Raw genomic sequence first — 24,704 nt, 5'->3', positions numbered from 1 at the left:
TAATAACCCAGCATGTTTCCTCCATGCAGCTCTAGAAACGAGGCTCTCCTCCTTACTATGCTCGCTCTTGATCTCTGTTTTGTTGGATTACTAGTTCTTTGATCCACATTTTCTTTATTAGCGTGTTCCATGCTTGGATGGCCTTCATTTTGGAATGGCTCTCATCCCTTTAACACGTGGTCTACTAGTTTACTTGCCTTTTAATGCCATTTTCCTTCTCTCTTTCATTGATTTTGTTGCTCACGTTGCACTCAGCAGACCCGGGTGCATAGGCATTGAAAAAGCATTTATATCATTTATAGGATGCACCTGAGGCATGATCCTTCTATTTCTTCATGCTACGGGTTCCAATTTTTTCAAACTGTAGGTTCCTCTTCATGTTACCAAGTGACTTATGTACTTTTGAATGCGTGGATTGGCATGTTCCTCATGTCACCCCTCTTCTAAACGTGGAGTTTCTTCTTTAGAGTGCACTCCCAATCTACCTATATAATGCATGGGAGGCTCTGTTTTGCATGGATATTCTTTGTTTGCAGGGGTAGCTTGTGCCATGTACATCCTCTTTTAAAACATGGAGCCCTTGCTTAGCACTTGGTCTATTCAACATGCCTTCAAGTGTTAGATTTCCCTCACATTGCAATGCAGACCCCAATCTTTGCTGCCATGAATCTTCACTGGGCGGCTTGAAAGTCCCCTGCTCCAATGTGGCTTTCTCTAGAGAAAACATGAGCCTCAAAAACTCCAGTCTAAATAATAGAAAAGATGTAGGTTAAAGAGTTACCCCTGCAGCAAATGGTAAGCCGTGGGCAAGAAATGTAATGACCCACATCAATCAAAATAATGAAAATCCATGTGTTGTTTGAAGAAACATTGGTCAATACAAACATAGGAGCAATCCACATGCCAAAGAACAGGGGAATGAAGCGTAAGGGCTCATGGTAAGAAAATAAACTCGTGGGTTCTTTCTCATTTGGTGCATCTATAACAGAAAGAACTTCTTTTTCAAGGATTTCTCCAGTTGTGATCAGATTATCTGGTAATGACGGAATAGGTGGCCAATATTTGAAATCATTATCATTCACACAGAAACAATGACAATAAAGAGATCCTCTCATGGCAAGTTGCCATAAAGAATGCTGATCTAATCTTTCCATCATTTTATGATAAATATCGAGAAGAAAATGTACATCATTTGCAGCTGCTCTTTTCATCATTTCTATCAAGGGTCTACTTGCCCAAAATTGTTTATCCTTTCTAAGTAGAGTTCGGACTTCCTCCTTTTCAGCATATACATTGCAACTAGCGGCTTAGACTATGATTAACTACTTTGAAGGTGGCTTATATCACTATCTTGTTGTGTTGATTTGCATCTCATTCTTAAATGGTTCATTGTCAGTCCTTATCTGAATTTGCTATATAGAGTACAACTCTACTGGGGAACCTCCATAATTCTATTGATGTCTCTTAGGCTCATGCATGTTCTGAAAAACATATGTCTCAATAACATCCAATACACCAGCCTTAGACTTTGTAATTAAATCAAGGCACATTTGATAAATCTTTTACAATGATTCCCTCATATCAAAATGCCTTCATCTCTAAACATCATATCAGTTTGATAGCATTTAGTCGGGCCCCGAAACGGGTCTGGCTAAAAAAAAAAATTTGTTTTCAAGCAACTGATACTCATAATTAATCCATTGACCGTCTGATGCTAATTAGAATCAAGTTTGACCACTAAAAACCAGTTTTAAAACCCATTTTTCAATGTTAAGTCAACTATCAAATATGCGCCAAGAGGTCCATTGACTGGCTTTGAAAATTGACGAAATCAACTGATCATGCATGAAAATGAATACACTGAGTCTTTTCTCTGCATTCTTGTACCCTATTGAATCTCATCTCATGATGAATTCAAGGTCAAAAGATATTGACTGTCAAAGTTTCCTTCTCAGAATTACCTGCAAGCAAACACGTCAGAAAACAAGAGACTGGGTTTGGATTTGGCTTGGAAAACTGGGAAAACAGACACTTGGAAAGATGAAAATTGGGGCGTTGGTTCTCTGTCATGAGGACATTATGAATCTGTGATTTGGGCTTATGAAGAATCATAGGGTGCAAATGGTGGACGTTCAAAGTGGGCTACTTGGAAATAGCAGAATGGAAACATTGGCATAAAATCATTTTTCGCAAACGAAATTTGCTTGGAAAAGTGTGCATACAGATTCATCAAAACTTGCAAACTGACACACTTGAAGCATTTTTAGTGGACAACATAGGGGTATAATCTATTCAATCTTACTAATCATGGATTAGGATTTATAACGTCTTGAACAGGGGTTCCAATTAATCTGCAAATGTTGACACCGGTAAAAAGTTAGAAATTCTATTTGGAATCGCATTTGAAAATTGATCAAACGGATTCGTCAAGAGCTAAAACTTGAAACATGAAAAGTCTCTGACATCTAAAATGCAACGCAAAAGGAAATTCATCATTTGGATCAACTCGTCAAAAGTTATTACTCATCAAACAGGGCTTCCCAGAATTTTGAATATTTTGCAAAAATATGAAAACAGTAACTGACCAGCTTTGAGGGATTCAAAACCTAGTCAAACGGACTCAAAATGACTCAAAATCTGAAACATAGGTTCTCAGGTATGGATAGTAGATAATCTCAAAGTGGTAAGTCATGAAACATTTCTGGGTGCGAGATATTCATTGGCAAACACAACCTCCTGTCACTGTTTGACACTAGGGCAGAATTGCAAATTTGACAATTGCCTAAAACAAGACTTCGCCAAATAGCTCAGAATGATGTTTTAACTTCATGGAACAGGTAGATAGGCTGAATGGGAGGTGTTAGAAACATTAAACACCACTTATGCATTAACTCAACGGTGAGGTATATAGGCTTCATAAAGCATTTATAGGGCTTTCATAGGCTTGACTTGATTCAAAATTTTTAATGGATGCTCAAAATGAGAAAGCAATTTTGAGCTCCAACAGGGGGAGTGATTTAGCACTTCAAAATTCTAACCATTAAAACATTCACCACACATCCATCTCACAATTTTCATGTAAACTAAAATACCAAACTTAACATATTCATGCATAGCATGAAAACAATTAACACATATGATGGAAGATACTTGGTTACCCAGAAACCCTCCAATGAGAAGGTAAAACTAGGGTGGGGATGACACCCACAAATATTCACTATAACAATTGTAAAATGTTTCTAATGAAGGTTACAATTATTTTATTATAAACTATGATCTACTCTATGAAAGGTCTTCCCTATTAAAGGGTTACAAAGACTATTAAATATTACCATGTTAAAGGATTTTAACACCCTACTAAAAGTGTTCCTAGTTAAAGCACTTCAACTCACAATGAAGTAAGTTCCTTGTTAAATAATTTACAAAATCCTTCTAGGACTATTTTGTTAAGATTTTTTTTATTGATTCACCTATTAAAATGTTTTAGATTTGATCCTTTGGATAGCACCTCTTTACTAGATATCATATTACCTCTTTCCTGATGTATACTTGATCCATTATGATTAGATGTATCACTTCCTTTATCTCTCTACTTTCCTCTATTCTTGCTAACTAATTCTACAATTCATATCCTTCTCACAACTTCTTAGTCACCATGAATTCTCGGCCTACACATGCAAACTTGTGAGTTGTCACCCTGACCCACCATAGCATAGTTGATACATTATGATTTTGATACTCATGACTCGATATGTCGAGACACTTTCGAATACACTGAACATTATTATGTTATCTTATGTTGTGTGATATTTTACTTTCAGATGTTTGATTATGTTATTTAATATTTTATGAACATGTTTACTGATGAAATAGTGTAGAAAGTGAATGTAGAATTAACACTTTGATTATGCAATTTTAGTGGTTAAGTATATATATATATATATATATATATATGAGATTTTCATGAGCTACTGATGTGTGCAATGAGTGTGCAAGATATTTTAGCCAAAAAATCTAACAAAGAAACAAAACTGAACCCTATGTACCAATTGTGGAAATCAAGGTTGAGTCTAACAAAAGACACAAACTCAGTTGTTCCTATTTTATTTGTATCATGGAGTGAATGAATATATCATTTTGTAATCTTTAAGTGTTAATGTTTTGTAACAATGATTTTTTAGTATTGCTTGACACTCATAAATTGTATATGCATTCAAGCATGATAGTTAGGGTTAATCGAGTAACCTAAAGATCTAAGTTGGATTAGGTTAGTTACATTTTTTCTAATCAATTAGTAATTGAGATTAATTACCCTAATCAAGATTAGTTAGTAATCTACATTTTTGAAGGTTGTTAGAAAGCCCTAAATTTCTAAGCTTTTGATAGGTCCCTAATTAGCCTAAATGCCAAAAATAATGAAATCTAAGTACCTATGGGGTATGAGTATGGGTTGGGGGAATTCTTTACACCCCTAGCTCCTTTTGTTGACTTTTATGGTCACTCAAAAATCTCATTTTTGCTTTATTGCGAAAATTGAATGTTTTCATCATGAGTTGGATAACTTTAACTCCACCTTGAGGTTAGCCTTATGTCTAGTTAAGTTAGAAGACTCTAGAACTTTTAGGCAAGTGGAGAAGTTATTGCATTTTAGAGGTGGTTAAGTTTAGGATCTTATTTAGAGGCATTTTTTAGAGGGTTTGAGTGTTCACCCAACCTCTAGTTTTAGAGAACAATTTAGGATTGAAGGAGAAGGAGAGGAAAGGAAGCTCATCTCAAATTTCTACAATTTCCATAACCTTATTGTGAAGGTAGGAATCCCTCAGCTCATGTTTTTCATGTTTTGTTTCGTGCTTAAGTTATTTTGTTTGTATATGTATGTTCATGTGTGTGTTAAGTATGTGTGGGAGGGATTGAAATATGTTTTCTTAAATATTTTTCCTTTTTATTTTGGTTTGAATTTCAAAGGGATTGTATGGGTTGTGTTGGCATTACTCACCCTTGGATAGGGAAAAAATGGCCATTTATGGGAGGAGGTGTTTTGTTGGACTTCGACAGTGTAGAGTCTCTTCTTAGGATGAGAAGAGGGAGAGAGGGTAGGGTGTTATGGGCCCCTACTCATTAGCAAAAATCATGTTTTGAATTTTGGAATGTAATAATGGAAGAACAAAAGTTCTTTAGTTTTTAGTTCTGAAAGAGCACCTGTTATGGTATTGTGTCTAACATCTCCTATTGGAAAAATCCACCTTCTCCCTAGTCTAGCTCAATGTCGAACCTGTAGTGCAAACCTAGATGGGAGTGAATGTTTGAATTTTCCTTCATGTTGAGTTGGGTTGTTTCTTGGTCAGTTTTCATTCTCTCCATGATCATTGTGATGTGTTGCAAAAATTTGTAATTGTTTCACCTATTGTGGAGCCAAGAAAGAAATTTAGAATTGTTATTGAAATTCAGTTATGTTAGGAGATTTCTACTTAGGATTGATATCCTATGTAAAAATGTTATTGTTAACTTATTGTGAAAATCACAATGATGTTGGTTTTTCTTCCCAGTTCTTTCTCGATGGAGCCTTTGAATAGAGCAGTTCAATAGAAAAAGATAATTGAGTAATATTCTTGCATATGAGTCTTATAGTTTTTTAAGTTTTTGCATATGTTACTAAAAGAAAAATAGATGTGATGATGTTTACCTTACTGCGACATTCATATGCCTCGTAATCATATTCATTAGATTTGGATTAATTTGATAAAATGATGATGTATAATTTTGCATTTAAAAATCAAAATATGTTAAAGAAGATTCATTATTTGATTAGTATCTAATTTTTTTATTTTCATGAGTAATAGGAAGTTAGAATATTTCAACTCGAATATTCATATTTTACATTTAATCCTATTACCACTCTTAAAAAAGATACAACCCCTTTGTTTAAACTAAGTATTTGGTAAATCCTATTAGAACAAAAAAATATAACCCCCTTGGTTAAATAGTTATGTTTTGCACAAATTTAACACTTAGTAAAAAAAGAAAAAAATTATAATCCCTCATATCTTTGAAATTATAAATTTCATTCAAAATTCCATACTTAGAGAAAAAATGGCCTTCAAAAAAAAAAGTGTTCCCAAGAGCAAATATGCTCTGGATTTTGTATGAGAAGAAAAATTAAATGAACAGAGAATCTTAAGATTCTTCAAATATCATTTTTTTTGAATTTATTAAATATCATATACTTAAAATAAAAAGAAAACAACAAAATATATAATTAAAAAAAAATCCTAAATAACATCTATTTTGAAATATCCTACCCAGTAAACTTTTGCAATAACTACCTTTTTATTCCTTATATCTTATCTGCCCACCCCACTTGTTAATTGCATTATCTGAGGCAATAGCATAGGGCAGCGTGAAGGGAGGAGGAATAATCTAACTTAAAAAAAAAGAAAAAAAAGTCAGTGCATTTAATGTTTTTTTAAACTCCCATTTGCTTTTTCTTCTACAAACATATCTCCACCTTTTTGAATGCAAGTGTCAGGTAAGGATTAATAAAGTTTGGGGTGTAGATTAGTTTTTTTTTTTTTTTTTTTAATAAAGTTTTTAAATTTAAGTTAGTTAAAATTTTTAAATAGTATTAGATTAGTTTTAGTATGTTTTTATATAAAGTTTTTAAATTTAAGTTAGTTTAAATTATTAAATAGTATTAGTATTAATTTAAGTATATTTTTTAATTAGTATTTTTAGTAATGTTAATAATTGGTTTTATTTTAGTACTAGTTAAAAGTTAATTTAGTTTAGGTTAGTTAAGAGTTTTAGTGCTATTTTATTTTAGTATTTTTAAATTAGGATAATTAATGTTAGTTTTTTAATAAAGTTAGATTTTATTTGAAATTAATTAGCTATGTTATTTGTTCTATTATTTAGTTAGTAACTTTGTTAATGAAAAGAGTATTGGAAATTTGTAAGATTTGTGTTAGTTTAAAATTAGTTTTTAGTTAGCTGTATTAATTATTATTTAGTTTAACTTAAGATGTATATAATTACTATTTTTATTTAATGGGTAAGTATAAGGAGAGTGAATTGATTTAAATTAAGGTAGAATTGTGGTTTATGTTTTTAATTGACTATATTGATTATTTTAGCCTTGATTTAAAAGATGTTGTTTATATTAGATTTAATAAAGTTAAGCTTTTTTTGTTTTAATGTTAGATGATTATATTATTTAGTTAGTGCTTTGGTTTTCAATTTTTTGAAAAATTTCAATTTATCTTTATTTTTATTTAAATTATTATTTAAATAATTTCAAAGATATTGTTTTAAAATTAATGTAATGACAAAACAAATGTTAAAAACAATTTAATAATGAATGATTAGATTAACGATCTATTCATACTCATTGATTTTAAACTTAAATGGAAATGTTAGGACATCATTAGTAGATCTCGTATCTATTTCTCATTATACCTATACTTTAACATGTGCAAATAAACATATCAAACTTAGTAGCATTTTTTAATCTTTAAAAAAAAAAAAAAATTACATGTGTTTTTGCCCCTGTATTTTGGACATGATATTTTGGTATCAGAGCCCATGTTTCAACACTAGGAACCTAAAACCATTATGCTTATGAAACTTAATTTAAACTTTGAATTATGTAGGATGCCTCCTATTACACGAAGCAACTGATCAGGCAGAGGTTGTAGGGTGAGAGGTGGTAGAGTGGAACAGGCGGATGGACCACCACCTCCACCACCACCACCATGGAACCTGAACCAGTACATTTTGGATGCCCTTCAGACATTGATTGGTGTATTCCAATAGAGGCTACCGCTTGTAGTACAAATAGGGTAGCAGATTCTCAAAGAGGAAGCAAAGGGACCCAGAGGAGGAGGGCTCAATGGTAAAGAGAGGAGTAGGAGTCACCCACCAAGGCAGGTAGAGGGACAAGGTGAGCATGAGGGTGAGTTGATACATCAGAGAGGACCACCACTCAATAGACCTCCTAGACATATAGGAGATGATATTAGGGAGTTGATATGACTCCAACCACCATTTTATACCAGTTCCACTAAGGGAATAGTCACAAAGGCCTAGTTACCAAGTCTATAATGATGCTTTGGATTATGTCCTTATGGGAGTAATCTGAAGGCATGTCTAGTAGTCCATCAACTGAGGGGAGATGTCTCCAATTGGTGGCATCAGGAGGAGACTATAGAAGGAGTGAGGATGGATACCCTCACATGGGAGTCATTCTTGGAGAGATTCCAAGAGAGGTACCTGTCCGAGCACTTCAAATAGAAGCAGATCAAACAATTTCATTCTCTATATTAGAGGGGTCTCACAGTAGCTTAGTATGAGAGCAGGTTTCTTGAACTCGTTCCATATGTTGAATACATGAAGGACGAGAAACTGTGAGTACATCACTTCATCATGGGACTAAATTTTTGACTCCAGGGTCTAGTCCATTTGGCCTTCCCTACCACCTTCAAACAGGTAGTTAAGATAGCACTAGTTACTGAGGATACTCAGGGTAGATAAGAGTCATGAAATTGGTCTTAGAACCAAAAATCTACCTAACAGAAACCCCCTTGGAAAGGGAATAAAAAATATACATTAGGGTCCTCTAAGGGCCAACAGTCTCAATAGTACAAACCATAGCAACAGTAGTAGAAACCTTCACAGGGTTATCAAGGCTCCAAGCCCAAATAGTGGCAGTCACAAGGTCCCAAATAGGATCAGAACATGTAGGTCCCACAGTCATAGTCAGTGAAGACTCAATATTCTTCAAGGGGTGGATATAGTGGATCTAGGAAGATAGAAGGTGCACAACATTCTAGATCACAGGGTGTAAAATCTTATACCTAAGGACCATGCTACAGTTGTGGTGGCATGGGTCATATAGCTAGAGAGTGTCCCCAGGGACAATCATCCAGTGATCAGAGAGGGACTTTTTAAGAGCCTATAGTTGGTGATGTGGGAAAATCCTATAGAGTTTATCAAATAATAGTTATTGAGGTTATAGGTATAATATAGGGTCATATGGTTGCTTTTTTATTTAATTACGGAGCTACTAACTCTTTTTATATCTCTATATGTAGTGGAGCATTATAGGCTAGTGGCAGTTAGACAGGATTTCAGTTAGGAAGTAGAGTTAGCCTCAGGAGCTAGAGTGTCAGTTAGTTCCATGGTGCATGATTCTCAAATGCAGATTGGGGACATGACCATGATGTCTAATCTATGCATTACCCCTCTAGGTTCTTATGATGTGGTCCTTGGCATGGCTTGGCTTTATGCCCACAGTGCCAAGATGGATTATTCATAGAAGAGGGTAGAATGTGTGGATGAGTCTAGGATCTCTAGAGAGATCTTCGAGGTAAAGAGACCAGTATCCCTTCATATGATTTCTGCTATGCAGTATAGATGGTGCATGCGAAAGGGATGTCAATTATTCGCTATCACCATTAGTGAAAAAGAGGAAGATTTAGAGGGACATCCATCCCTCGATGATTTTCCAATCCTGTAGAAGTTTTTGGATGTGTTTCCTTCAGAGCTCCCTAGGATGCCTTCACCTAGAGTAGTGGACTTTCATATAGATCTTGTGCTAGGAGCCAAGCCGATATCGAGAGCACCATATAGGATGACTACTCATGAGCTTAGCGAACTAAAAAATCAATTGGAGGAACTCTTAGAGAAAGGTCATATTTGACCTAGTGTGTCACCTTGGGGTGCACCAGTGATCTTCATAAAGAAGAAGGATGGATCACTTAGGTTGTGTATTGATTATCAGTAGTTGAACAAAATAACCATCAAGAACTGATATCCTCTTCCTAGAATTGATCTCTTCGATTAGTTACAAGATGCTTGAGCATTTTCAAAGATTGATTTGAAGTTAGGTTATCATCATTTGAGGATTATGGATCATGATATCCCCAAGATTGCATTCTGTATGAGGTATGGTCACTATGAGTTCAATGTGGTACCATTTGGCCTCACGAATACTCTAGTTGTATTCATGAGCCTGATGAATACAGTATTCCGTACATTTTTGGATAAGTTTGTGGTCATATTCCTTGATGAAATTTTGATTTATTCTTGTAATGAGGAGCATGAAGAGAACCTGAGACAAGTATTACAGAAGTTGAGAGAGAATTAGTTGTATTGTAGCTTGTCGAAGTGTGTATTCTATAGACCTAAGATACATTATTTGGGTCATGTCATATCAGGTGATGGTGTCTTAGTAGACCTATCAAAGATTAGGGCCTTTATGGGACTAGTAGGATATTACCAACACTTCATTGTGAAATTCACTAGATTGGCACACCCAATCACATCTCTTTAAAAAAAGGGGAAGAAATACGAGTGGAAAAAGAAATGTGATAGAGCTTTTCAAGAGCTCAAGAGAGCCCTCACAAGTGCACCGATTCTTGCAATACCAGATCCTTCTATGGATTTTGTGGTGTGCATAGATGCATCTTCGGATGGTATAGGGGCAATCCTTATGTAGGAGGGACAACCTATTTCCCTTGAGTCTAGAAAGTTGAAGACTCATGAACTCAATTACCCTACTCACAACCTAGAGCTTCTAGTAATTGTTCATGCCTTGGTAAGGTGGAAACACTTCCTTCTAGGTCATAGATTTGAACTTCATTCTGACCATCAAAGCTTGCAATACATATTTACTTAACCAAACCTTAATGCTAGGCAAAGAAGGTGGATGGAGTTCCTTTGTGAGTATTATTTTGATGTTCACTACATCAAGGAAAAAGAGAATGTGGTTGTAGATGCCTTAAGTAGAAGGCACCATGAGCTTTCCTCTGTGACTACTTGTACTGACTTGAGAGAGTAGATCCTATAGCACTTGCCAACAGATGAGGTTTATGTGGAATTTAGTCAGATGGTGCATTCTTAGAGACCCTTACAAGGGAATTATTCAGAGTATTCTTTGGAGTCTGATGGACTCTTGTGTCATAGAGGACATATGTATGTACCTTCCATGGGGGGTTTGTATGAGATCATTGTACTTGAGGCTCACAAAGCACCTTATACAGTGCACCCCAGTATTAAGAAGTTACATGTAGATCTAAGGTAGTTATATCATTGACTAGGCATGAGAGTGTAGATTTCTAGCATTGTTGTGAGATGCCTTGAGTGTCAGAGGGTGAAGGTAGAACACCATCATCCTGGTGGGCTTCTTCAGCCTCATGAGATTGCAGCATGGAAGTGGGATGCCATATCTATGGATTTTATTTTTGGTCTTCCCATGTCATCTCACCCCCATGGTGCCATTTTGGTGACAATTGACATGTTGACCAAGGTTGCCCACTTCTCACCTATGTGTAATACATGCACAACACAAGACATAGCTCAGGTGTTTTTGTGGCACATTATCAAACTTCATGGAATTCCCCATAAGATAATCTCATATAGGGACTCCCTATTCACTTCATCTTTTTGGAGAGAGTTGCAAGCAACATTAGGCACCAAGCTCAATTTTAGTATAGTGTACCATCCTCAAACCGACAGTCAAACTAAGTGAGTGAATCAGGTTTCGGAGGACATGTTGCATATGTATGTGATTGACCATCAAGTCAAATAGGATGAATACTTACATCTTGTCAAGCTTTCCTATAATAATGGGCATCATTCCTCCATAGGTATTGCACCTTATGAAGCCTTGTATGGAAGACCTTACATAATGCCCTTGAGTTGGGATAGGATCAAGGATCAAGTATCTATTGGTCCTCGATTAGTAAGGGAGATGGAGTAGCAAGTGACCCTAATTAGACAACACTTGAGAGAGGCACATGATATGCATAAGAAGTATACATATGTAAAGAGGATAGATCAAGAGTATCAGGTTGGAGATAGAGTCTTCTTGAGGGTGTGATTGCACAAGAGTTCAATTCAATTTGAAAAGGGCTCTAAGTTAGCACCTCAATTTGTTGGACTGTTTGAGATCCTAGAGAGGATAGGACTAGTTGCATACCATCTATCTTTGCCACCTAGCCTATCATGCATCCACAATGTGTTTCACATTTAAGTACTTAGAGGATACATTTATGACAAGTCTCATATTATAGATTGGGATACTTTGCAGGTGGAGTCAGATGGGTAGCTAGCACTGGAGCCTATCTGCATTATTGCTTGACAGACCCTAGCTCTTTGAGGATGAGAGCTGGACCAGGTTAGGGTCTAGTGAGATTGTTATGATGATATCATGGCTTCATGGGAGTATGCAACATGAATGTGATCTCAATACCCTTATCTTTTTTATGAACTCTAGGAGGAGGTTCATGCCTAGTGGGGGACGATGTGAGGCCTCGCCCCGACCCATCTTAGCATAATTGATATATTATAATTTTGATACTCATGACTCAATATGTCAAGACACTATCAGATACATTGAACATTATTGCACTATCATATGTTGTGTGATGTTTTATTATGTTATTTAATATTTTATGAACATGTTTACTGATGAAGTAGTGTAGAAAGTGAATGCAGAATTAACACTTTGATTACACAATTTTAGTGGTTAAGTATATGAGCAAATGAGAGACAAATAGTTAATTAATTGAAAGATTATGTTTCGAGTTATGTGATTTATCCTGATGAGTTATATATATATATACATATATACATATGAATTATGTGATTTACCTAATGAGTTTTATATATATATATATATATATATATATATGTACATATATATATGTATATATATGTACATATATATATGTATATATATATGTACATATATATATGTATATATATATGTACATATATATATGCATATATATATATGGATATATATATGCATATATATACATATATATATATATATGCATATATATATATACATATATATATGTATATATATGCATATATATATATATATATACATATATATATGTATATATACGCATATATATATATATATATGCATATATATATGCACATATATACATATATATATATACATATATGCATGAGATTTTCTTGAGCTACCGATGTGTGCAATGAGTGTGCACAATATTTTAGTTGGAAAATTCAATAAAGAAATGAAACTGAACCCTATGTACCAATTATGGAAATTAGGGTTGAGTCTAACAAAAGATGCAAACCTTGTTGTTCATATTTTATTTGTAACATAGAGTGAATGAATATATCATTTTATAATATTTAAGTGTTAATGCTCTGTAATAGTGATTTTTCAATGTCGCTTGACACTCATAAATTGTATATGCATTCCAGCATGATAGTTAGGGTTAACTGAGTAACCTAAAGATCTAAGTTGGATTAGGTTAGTTACTTTTTTGCTAATTAGTTACTAATTGAGATTACTTACCCTAATCAAGATTAGTGAGTAATCTGCATTTTTGAAGGTTGTTAGAAGTTCTTAAAATTTCCAAGTTATTGATAGGTCCCTAATTAGTCCTAAAGGCTAAAAATTATGAAATCTAAGTACCTAAGAGGTATGGGTATGGGTTGGGGACATTTTCCACCCCCCCCTAGCCCCTTTTGTTGACTTTTATGGTCACTCAAAAACCCCATTTTTGCTTTATTGTGAAAATTGAATATTTTCATCATGTGTTGGATAACTTTAACTCCACCTTGAGGTTAGCCTTATGTCTACTTAAGTTAGAAGACTCTAGAACTTTTAGGAAAGTGGGGGAGTTATTGTATTTTAGAGGTGGTTGAGTTTAGGATCTTATTTAGAGGCATTTTTTAGAGGGTTTGAATGTTCACCCAACATCTAGTTTTAGAGAGCAATTCAAGATTGAAGGAGAAGGAGAGGAAACAAAGCTCATCTAAAATTTATACAATTTTCACAACCTTATTGTAAAGGTAGGAATCCCTTAGCTCATGTTGTTCATGTTTTGTTTCATGCTTAAGTTAATTTGTTTGCATATGTATGTTCATGTGTGTGTTGAGTATGTGTGGGAGGGATTGAAATAGGTTTTCTTAAATGTTTTTTCTTTGTATTTTGCTTTGAATTTTGAAGGAATTGTATTGGTTGTGTTGGCATTACTCACCCTCAGATAGGAAAAAAGTGGCCATGTACAGGAGGAGGTCTTTAGTTGGACTCCAACAGTGTAGAGTTTCTTCTCAGGACGAGAAGAGGGAGAGAGGGTAGTGTGTTATGGGTCCCTACTCATTAGCAGAAACCACATTTTGAGTTTTGGAATGTAAGAATGGAAGAACATAAGTTCTTTAGTTTTTAGCCCCGAAAGGGCACCTATTATGGTGTTATGTCTGACATCTTCTATTGGAAAAATCCACCTTCTCCCTAGTCTAGTTCAATGTCAAACTCGTAGTGCAAACCTAGATGGGAGTGAATGTTTGAATTTGTCTTCATGTTGAGTTTGGTTGTTTCTTGGTCAATTTTCATTCTCTTCATGATCATCGTGATGTGTTGCAAAAATTGGTAATGGTTTCCCCTATTGTGGAGCCAAGAAGGAAATTCAAAATTGTTATTGAAATTCAATTATGTTGGGAGATTTCTCCTCGGGATTGAAATCCTCTATAAAAAATTTATTGTTAACTTATTGTGGAAATGGCAACGATGTCGAGTTTTCTTCCTGGATCTTTCCCGACGGAGCCTTTGAATCAGGCAGTTCAATAGAAAAAGATAATTGAGTAATATTCTTGCATATTAGTCTTTTTGTTTTTCAATTTTTGCATATGTTACTAAAAAAAATTTAGATGTGATGATGTTTACCTTACTAAAGCATTTGTATGTCTCGTAATCATATTTAATTGATTTGGATTAATTTGATAAAATGATGATGTATAATTTTGCATTTAAAAATCAAAATATGTCAAAGAAGATTCATTGTTTGATTAGAATCTCATTTCATTATTTTCATGAGTATTAGGAAGTTAGAATATTTCAACTTGAATATTCATGTTTTACATTTAATCCTATTATCACTCTTAAAAAAAAAATACAACCCCTTTGTTTAAATTAACTATTTGGTAAATCCTATTAGAAAAAATATATACAACCCCCTTGGTTAAATAGTTATATTTTGCACAAATTTAACACTTAGTAAAAAAAGAAAAAAATTATAATCCCCCATGTCTTTGAAATTATAAATTTCATTCAAAATTCCATACTTAGACAAAAATGACCTTCAAAAAAAAAAGTGCTCCCAAGAGCAAATATGGAAGAAAAATTAAATCAGCAAAGAATCTTAAGATTCTTCAAATATCCTTTTTTTGAATTTATTAAATATTATATACTTAAAATAAAAAGGAAACAAAAAATATATAATTAAAACAAATATCCTAAATAACATCTATTTTGAAATATCCTACCCACTAAACTTTTGCAATAACTACCTTTTTATTCCTTATATCTTATTTGCCCACCCCACTTGTTAATTGCATTGTCTGAGGCAACAACATAGGGCACCGTGAAGGAAGGAGGAATACTGTAAATTTTTTTATTTTTTAAAGTGCATTTAATATTTTTTTAAACTCCCATTTTCTTTTTCTTCTACAAACATATCTCCACCAATTTGAACGCACGCATCAGGTAAGGGTTAATAAAGTTTGGGGTGTAGATCAGTTTTAGTATGTTTTTTGTATAAAGTTTTTAAATTTAAGTTAGTTTAAATTATTAAATAGTATTAGATTAGTTTTAGTATGTTTTTAAAAAAAGGTTCTTTAAATTTAAGTTAGTTTAAATTATTAAATAGTATTAGTATTAGTTTAAATTGGTTAAGAGTTTTAGTGGTATTAATTTAGTTTAGGTTGGTTAAGAGTTTTAGTGTTATTTTATTTTAGTATTTTTAAATTAGGATAATTAATGTTAGTTTTTTAACAATTTTAAATTTTATTTGAAATTAATTAGCTATGTTATTTGTTCTATTATTCAGTTAGTAACTTTGTTAATGAAAAGAGTATTGGAAATTTGTAAGATTTGTGTTAGTTTGAAATTAGTTTTTAGTTAGTTGTATTAATTATTATTTAGTTTAACTTAAGATTTATATGATTACTATTTTTATTTATGGGGTAAGTATAAGGAGAATGAATTGATTTAAATTGATGTAGAATTGTAGTTTATGTTTTTAATTAACTATATTGATTATTTTAGCCTTGATTTAAAAGATGTTGCTTATATTAGATTTAATAAAGTTTAGTTTTTGTTTGAATGTTAGATGATTATATTATTTATTTAGTCCTTTGGTTTTCAATATTTCAAAAAAGTTTGATTTATCTTTATTTTTATTTAAATCAGTATTTAAATAATTTCAAATATATTTTTAAAAAATTAATGTAATGAAAAAACAAATGTTGAAATCAGTTTAATAATGAATGATCAAATTAATGATCTATTCATACTCATTGATTTTAAAATTAAATGAAAATGTCAGGACATCGTTGAGAGATCTTGTATCTATTTCTCATTATACCTATGCTTTAACGTGTGCAAATAAACATATCGAACTTAGTAGTGTTTTTTAATCTTTAAGAAAAAAAAAATTCGTGTGTTTTTGCCCCTATATTTTGGGCATGGCAAAATTTCTCTCTTCACTCATAAAATCTTTAGCATTCCTTCCTTAAGGAGACTTAGGTGACCTAAGGTTAGGTAGGAATAAAAAATTGTGATTCACCCATTTTACTACTTAATTCATCCCTTTATCTAATTGGTTTCGTGTACTACATAGAGATTCTCAATGTATATTTGTTCTTATCTTCTAGAATCATAAAACAGTCCTTAAGATGGCCCAAAAATAGTTTACATAGGAGTTTGTGGCATTACAAACTATGTCCAAAACTATTTACTCAACACTTGAAGCCTCTGATGCTCAACATCCACTATATCTTTAATGTTGTAATATGACCTCTAAATGACTTAGCATCTATTGTTCACTTGACATGTATTAGCTTGATTTTCACTAGAGTGACTTGGAACTAACTGTCTTTTTGACACATACTGGTGGTTGACTTATAGTATATATCTTGCTTGATATGCATTATCTAATCACTTATGCTTGACATACACTACTTTCTCAACATGTATTATGTATTATTAAGTAATGACTTTAAGTGTATTTTTAGTCATATGTCAAAACCAAAATGAGATAAAAAAATTCTCCCCCTTTAACATGAGTGGAAAAAACACTTCATCATACATATATTATCTTAAATTATGAGCATAACTCAAATAATCTATATTCTTTACTTGGCTCACATACAAAATTTCAAAAAATTGAAATTTTCCAAAACTAATAACTTATCAATCATACTTAAAAACTTCATAACCCCCCCCCCCCCCCCCCGAGTTGATTCTTCTATGTTTTATCTAAATCTGATACTCTTTTTGAGTAAATTTTTCTTGAACTGTTGGAAATATTGGCTTACATTCTTTCTGCATTTACTCCTGCTTTGTGTAACCTCTCCTTTTCTTGAATATCCTCCTTTTATCTAATAACCCCATATTTTGAAACTTATGTCATAGGTGGCAAATGAATAGTGTTTTTTTTTTCAAAAATATTTTATGGGCCTCTATGAGGCCTCACCCTGACCCATCATAGCATAGATATTTTACTTGCATTTTGATATTCGCTACTTTGATATTTTGACAGTTATTCAAGACTTAAATGGATAGTGGCTTTTTAATCTATTGATTTTAACATTATAGTAGTGTTTTGCATGTATGTTATGCACTAAGAACCTAATATTGTGTATGAAATGATCGAGCACATATGGATGCAGTTTTATGACATGGTAGTATTAGATTATAATGTGATGCAAAATGTTAATTTGATTATGATGATTTATTATATGCAGATAAATGTTAAATTGATTATGATGATTTATGATATGTAGATGGATGTTAAATTGATTATGATGGTTTATGATATGCAAATTTGATATTCTAACATCTTGAATGATTTAATTGAAATGATTAGGAAAGGAAACTTAATTTGAATTATGTTAATAGGGATTTTGTAAAATTTGAAAGTGTATGCATTTATGATATATATTTTATATGACCTCCTTGGACTAATGATGCTCAAGTTTAATGTGCAGGAAGTGGAACCATGGAAATTCTTGGGGGAAACAAGTTCCAAACCTATGTGAACACAATTTAACTAAGGAAAATCTTTGGAAGATTCAAAAGCCTCATTGTGATGTATTTTATTTAGTAAATGTAATTTTTCTTGTATGTGGATATTTTTAATCATAAAGATGCATTAAGGAAATGTCATGGTGATGTGGAATGTTCTTTTATGTGTTACTTGACACTTGTGGATTTTGTGTGCAATGACATGTCATCTAGGGTTTTGGTTATGGTGGCATTTTACCATAGAACTAATTACCTTGCTAATGAGTAAATAAATCCACTTGACAAGGGGTAGGATGGGTCACAATCAAAGGAAATTCGAATTTGGACTTGGCTAGGGTTTTGAGGGGTCATTAGGTGGTCCCAAAGTGTCTTTTATGTGAAAATAAGTTACCCATATGACAGCATTTCATTTTAGGGACCTAATTTTGACCATGTTAGTAATTAGACAAACTAGGGGGCCCTTTACCCATGCATTCTCCAATCAATTCGAAAATGGAGTTGTTAGATGTGTTCTCTCCCATGTTTCCACTAAGTCAAATATAGAAAATTTAGAGAGATACAAGTTTGTAAGAGGAAGTGGCTTGGTGTCTTTGCTAAAATAATTAGTGAGAAAGCCTTATTAGAGAGTCTTGGACAAACTAGTTGGGAGTTCACCCACTCTCTAAGTTTATAGATAGTTAGGGTTTTGAGGGAGATTAAGGGAGCTCTACAAAAACTATCATGACCTTTAGCTTGGACCAAAGTGTTGACATATCGGTCAAGTTTTTTATTAGTGACAACACTTATTTAGATTTTGTATGGCTACTGAGCTCATTGAACAATCTACAATGTTTTCCATGTAATTTATAGCCACCAAGATCTACAAATGCTACTAAGTCTTCTGGACTAATTCTAAGTGGCTATAGAGTATTCTAGTGGTTACTAAGGGAATTCAGTTAGTGTGAAGTGTAACAATTCAAACCAAGCAAAATTAAGTAGTGGGAAGTCTAGCAGTTCAACTCGAGCACTCCAATGGTTACTAAGCATTGCAATTTCTACCGAGCTAGTAGTTCATGGAGTATGAAGCTAGTATTAACTAAGTTGTATGATGATTAGTGTTTACCAAGTGATTCAATTTATGACAAGCGACACAATATCTACTGAATCACCAGTGTAAACCAAGTTTGAGATAACTTTGAGGTGATTAGTATGGACCAACTTCTAATTCTACTGAGTGCATGATGATGTTGAGTAATGATAGTGGGCACTGAGTATTAGAACTTCACCAAGTCAATCTTTAGAACCCAAATGTTTTCATATGGGATGACTTTGTAATGTTGGTGTTAACTTGTATAATGGATAACTTTATAATTTTGTAATTTGGATTGGTATATATGTAATGTATTGTATCATATCCAATGTGTGTGAATATGTAATTAATGAACATAAGTGTGTAAGAATGTGAATATGATCAAGCAATAGATAAAGTATACATTGAAGGCCATATTAGAAAAGGAGTAGTAGAGACATATCAATCACAAAAGGTGATTAGTAGTTCAAGGAATCTCTATCAAAAATTCATTTATAACTTAGAAATCTACTATTTCATCCAAACAGGTGAACCAGTTAAAATCCTTTCCCAAGGTAGACTTAACAGTCTTTCTCAAAATCTCTTTACCAAGTGCATACTTTATTGTGTGTTTTTAAAACCTCTAACAAAGTGGAGCTATCACTCCTAATGGCTCCTAATAGTGCAGATCATCAGAAGTGATCATTGTAACCCTTAACAAGCCAACTTTGTGTTGTAGTATTGAAATTTTGTGGGTCTCATCCCCACCCTAGTTTTACTTTCTATTTGGAAGGTTTTTGGGTCACCAAATTATTGTGTTCAAGTGTTATGAATGTTTTATGTTTTCAATTTCTCATGCATGCAATTAGATCAATAAATGATAATTGGTATATTGCTATAAAGTACTGAAATTGATAAAGTTTTAGAGGTTATTGATTCACCCCTACCCTCTCAGTAATCTAACATAGTCTTGAATATTTCCAACAATTGGTTTTAGAGATTTGTGGTTCTCAGGAAAAAGTTTAATAGCTTGAGTAAAGATCAAGGATATGGTGATATTCAGACTTGATAAGGAAATTGACAATGAAAAGTTGGATCTAGAAATGGTCATTGCACAACTCAAGAAAGCTAAGGAGCAACTATCCCAATCCCTAAAATGGATGACCATCTCTACATTGAAGAAAGAACCAATCCCTTTAGCATGCAGGTCTTATGGACCAAATCTCCAATGCAAATGAGGAAATCATGAGCCAAAGATAGATTAATGAAAGATTAAGAGATGATCTAAATTTAGAAAGACAAATCAATGAAAGAATAAAAAATGAGTTGAGGTTTGAAAAGAAAATAAGTGAAAGATTGAAAAATGACCTAAACACTAAAAATAAAATCAATGAAAGGATGATGAAATCCCAAGAAGACATGAATCAATTAAATGAACTGAATGAGCAAAATCTCTATAGACAAAAGGGTAAAGCGGGAATTGGATACAAAGAAGAAGGTGAATCCTCCGAACAAGGTGTTCAAAGGAATCAAAGACCTACTTGAAATCACTAGGGTAAGTTAGGTCATACATCAAACAAATTTTGAAGTAAAGGTAAAGAAAAATTTAATTGAAAATGTTACAATTGCAGTCAGCATGGTCATAGGGCTAATGAATGCAAAGAGAAACAAAAATTTGAGGGAAAGTGTCACAAATGCAAGAAACAAGGTCACAATGCATCAGAATGTTGAACTAAGTTATTCAATCTAGTAGAGAAAATTGTGAAAGCAATATTTGGTTGGGACTACAAAAATTGGTGTAGATGTCATTATTATAGTGAATTTGGACACATTGGCATGAACTGTGTTAAACATCACATGAGAAGAAAAGATACCACCATAATATGTTTTACTTGTACCAAAATTGGTCATCTAGCCAAGAATTGCATGAATATAGGTAGTGTTAAAGATGAAAAGAAAGAAAAAGTAGATAACATTTGAAAGCAAATAAGGCAGCAATGGATCCCTAAATCTACCGAGGAAGCTAGTTCAAGTAATGATAGTCATGTCACTCAAGAGTTGGGTGACTCCACCATTTTCAACTAGATTTCAAAAGAAGAATTGGAACTACATTATCATAATCACATTCAAACAATTCCAATTGAAAGGTGACAAGGGTTTCTACAATTGTGGGCACAACTTTAAAATCTAGCACTTTCCACTCAACTCCTTGAACCAACATCTCAGACCCTTTCTTCACTTTTTTTTTGGTGCTTGATGCCATGATTACTCAATAAATTATCAAATCCTTGAAAACCTTGTTGCAAATTCACTTGAAGTTGCTTGATCACACTAGAATTTGCTTCTTTTCAATAACACTTAGATTTCATGGTGAAAAATGAATTTGATTTCATGTTTTTTGTTAAAACTTCACCATTAATGCTCAGTACGAAGGTAGCTAGGTTGACATCATTCTTGACATCATGCATGACATTATGCTTGACAACCTATCATCCACTATTCTATTGATTACACAGTGAAGGTTATGTTACTCGATAATCATGCATGTCTTGTAACTCTTGACTTTGCTCAGTAGAGTCCATGACCAGACCTTACTCGGTAGAGAAGGTAACTCAGTGATAACTGATACCAATCTTTTTGATCACTGAGAAAGATTGTTATCAGTTATCACTGAGTTACCTTCTCTACTGAGTAAGGTCGAGTCATGGACTCTACTGAGCAAAGTCAAGAGTTACAAGACATGCATGATTACCGAGTAACAAAACCTTCACCGTGTAATCAATAGAATAGTGGATGATAGGTTGTCAAGCATAATGTCATGCATGATGTCGAGAATGATGTCAACCTAGCTACCTTCGTATTGAGCATTAATGGTGAAGTTTTAACAAAAAACATGAAATTCAATTCATTTTTCACTATGAAATCTAAGTGTTATTGTGGAGAAGAAAATTCTAGTGCAATCAAGAAACTTCAAGTGAATTTTCAACAATATTTTCAAGGGTTTGATAATTTACTAAGTAATCATGCATCAAGTAGTAGCAACAAAGAAAAGAAAGGGTCTGAGATGTTGGTTCAAGGAGTCAAGTGGAAAGTGCCAGATTTTAAACTTGTGCCCACGATTGGGGAAACCCTTGACTTAGCCAGAGCTCAATAAAAAATTCCTCCAAATGTACTCCTTATTATTGATATTTGAACTCATTTCAAGTGTTCTATTCAAGAAATTGGAACCCTAGAAATGGATGATGCCCTAGGTGAATTGTGTGTTAATGGAGTTCTCAAACTCGAGCATAAACATTTGGAAGATAATGGTTTGACCCACATTCCTCACATGCCTTGAGGTTTTCAAATCAAATGGATTAGATACATTCTAAGTTGGGTGTGTAATGGTCAACTATGGCTTGAGCAATATGTTGTGATAAAAAAAAAAAAGTCATTGCATCAGTTATGGCTTGAGCAACTTTTCCTCTTTCAACCTCTACAATACTTGTCTAGTATGCTCAAGATTTTCTTCCTTAGTCTTACTAAATATAGAATATCATCCAAATAAACAATCACAAACTTATCCAAAAATGTTTTTAGAACTTCATTCATCAACCTCATGAAACTATGAGGTGCATTAGTGAAACCAAAAGGCATAACCAACCATTCATAAAAACCATCTTTTGTCTTGAAAGTAGTCTCCAATTCATCATTTTCCTTAATTTTGATTTGAAGATAGCCACTCTTCAAATCAATCTTGGTAAAATACTTTGCTCCACTCAAACAAGCCATTATGTCATCCATCCTCGGCATAGGAAACCATTATTTCACTATGATTTTATTAATAGCTCTTGAATCAGTACACATTCCCCATTCTCCATTCGTTTTAGGTGCCAATATAGTAGGTAGAACACATGGACTCAGACTTTTTCTAATCAAAGCTTTCTACAACAACTCATGCACGTATCTATTAAGTTCTTCATTCTCTGTAGGTGTCAATCTATATGGTGCTTTGTTCAGCAAACTAGCTCTAGGAATTAGATCCATACAATGACTTATACTTCTCATTGGTAGTACACCATTAGGAATATCCTTAGCAACAATATCCTTATACTCATTCAGTAGTTCTATAATTTCTATTGGTACTTGGCTATCACTATTTGTTGTCACTCAAACATTACCAACTTCTATTGCTCGATCATTACTACCAACACTCGATCCAATAGGAACTATGGAAAAAAAAACTTGATTCTTCTCCACTTCCTTTTCAAATTATTTCCCATTAACCATGAATTTTTTTATTGTAGTACAACTAATCTCATTTGGACTTTCAATCAAAGGCAACAATATTTTCTTCTTCACATTCACCCAAAGAGTATATTGATTCAATCTTCCATCATGCATAGCATATCTATCATATTGCAAAGGTCTACCCAATAGAATATGACAACAATCCATAGGCATAATATCACACAAAACTTCATCAAAGTAATGTCCAATCTTGAACTTCACAAGAAATTTCTCACTTACCAACATCTTATGCTCATCTTTGATCCATAAAACATGATAGGGCTTAGGATGCTTCACCCTTTGCAATTGTAACTTTGTAACCAACTCTTCTAATACTAAATTTTTAGAACTTACACTATCAATGATCACTTTGTAGCATTTTCTAGCCATCTTACATCTTGTCTTGAAAAGGCTTCTCCTTAAAATAGTTTCCTCATCACTTCCCTTATTACATAAGGTGCTTCTCACCATCAAATTTTCTCTAGCCTTAGGTCCACTTCGTGAACCCTCATCATCTCCTTGAATCACAAAATTTTTGTTACCTTGCCCACTTTCAGAGGATCTACATTCAAAAGATCTATTTCCCTCTTTACCACATCTGAAACAATTACCATGAAATCCACCTTTAGAATAAGAATTACCTCTTCCTCTTTAAGAATTAGTACATCCTTGGTAAGTATTACCACTTTTCCATTTGGTCTTGCATTTGTCATCATTCTTCCATTTATATTTTTCTTTATCTTGCAATTTTTTTTTAGATCTACCACCTTCTCCATAAGATCTACCTCTACTTCTCTGGAATCTACCACCTCTACCCCTTTGCCTTTGTTCATGCTTCTTTGTCAAGACCTCCTTAGATTTCAAGGCATATTGATATGCTTCTTCTACACTTTCAAACTTCACAAAAATTATTTCATCTTTAATTCTAGATCTCAATCCATTTATGTACCTTACAATTTTCTCAACATCATCATCCACATGTCCAGATCTGATGTCCAATCTATAGAATTCCTTGGTATAGTCTTTCACAGTCATGTCCTTTTGTTTCAAAATTTTCATCTTTCTCAACAAGCTAACTTTGTAATCAGTAGGAAGTAATTTTTTCTTTACCTTGTTCACCATCTTTGGCCAAGTTTTGATCTTCTCCATTCCTGTCCTTGTTCTATTAGTTTGCAAATGATCCCACCATAGTGATGCATGACCTTTGAACCTAGTGACTGAAATCCTAAAATTTCTATTATTAGGAGTGTTTTCATACTCAAAGAACTTCTCCATATCTAAGATCCAATCCAACATAGCATTGGTATCCAATTTTCT

The sequence above is a fragment of the Cupressus sempervirens genome, chromosome 5 (genome assembly GCF_028749045.1).
Source record: "Cupressus sempervirens isolate cs-2001-9-10 chromosome 5, ASM2874904v1, whole genome shotgun sequence".
NCBI lineage: Eukaryota > Viridiplantae > Streptophyta > Pinopsida > Cupressales > Cupressaceae > Cupressus > Cupressus sempervirens.
Note: the sequence above shows the minus strand (reverse complement) of the source record.